The sequence below is a fragment of the Fonticula alba genome, assembly GCF_000388065.1.
Source record: "Fonticula alba strain ATCC 38817 unplaced genomic scaffold supercont2.3, whole genome shotgun sequence".
Taxonomy (NCBI): domain Eukaryota; order Rotosphaerida; family Fonticulaceae; genus Fonticula; species Fonticula alba.
In genome coordinates this window covers 711,700-712,217 of record NW_009242973.1, presented here as the reverse complement: position 1 = coordinate 712,217, position 518 = coordinate 711,700, and the positions used below count along the sequence as shown (strand labels likewise).

The 518-nt window shown below is 72.6% G+C and overlaps 1 protein-coding gene across 1 annotated transcript in view; it reads right to left on the bottom strand.

Moving 5' to 3' along the window:
- The window catches only part of H696_01951 (hypothetical protein), a gene marked incomplete at its 5' end in the record, with an annotated part of 15,523 nt that overhangs the window by 11,371 nt on the left and 3,634 nt on the right, over nucleotides 1-518 (bottom strand). The gene's annotated exons all lie outside the window — the stretch shown is intronic.

Sequence of the window (518 nt, the reverse complement as noted above, 5' to 3'; positions counted from 1 at the left end):
GTGCGCGTGGCGCTGGGTCGCTGTGGTTAAATGTCCCAGGCCGGCATCGCGCCGGCCGAAGACGGCAGGCGCCCCCCCCCCCCCCCCCCCTCGCGAGAAGCCAGCGATCTCCGTTGGCTGTGTGACGCGAAGCAACACAGGGGGGCAACCGGCAAGTGCCCGAGGCGGTGCGCCGGGCGGCCAGTGTCGCCCTCGATCACCGAGCAGCCTCAGGGATCATGTGCCATGTGTGCCGGGGGTCTGGGCCTCGTGTGCGAAGTGTAGGGTCACGCGATTCGCGTGGCACATGCCGAGCTGCCCACTCGCCGGCATCCCCAGCCAGCCGCCCGCAGCGCACCCGGGGGGGGGGGGGGGGGGGGAAGGGGCGCCGGCCGGGGCCACCTTGCAGCGCGTTCTCCACCCGCACAAAGACACGTATGTGAGCGGACGCCTGAACGGTGGCCGCCAGGGTGCCTCCGAACAGGAGCAGGGGTGGCAGACGCAAGGGAGGCCCGGTGCCGAGGGCCCGCGGAGATCGA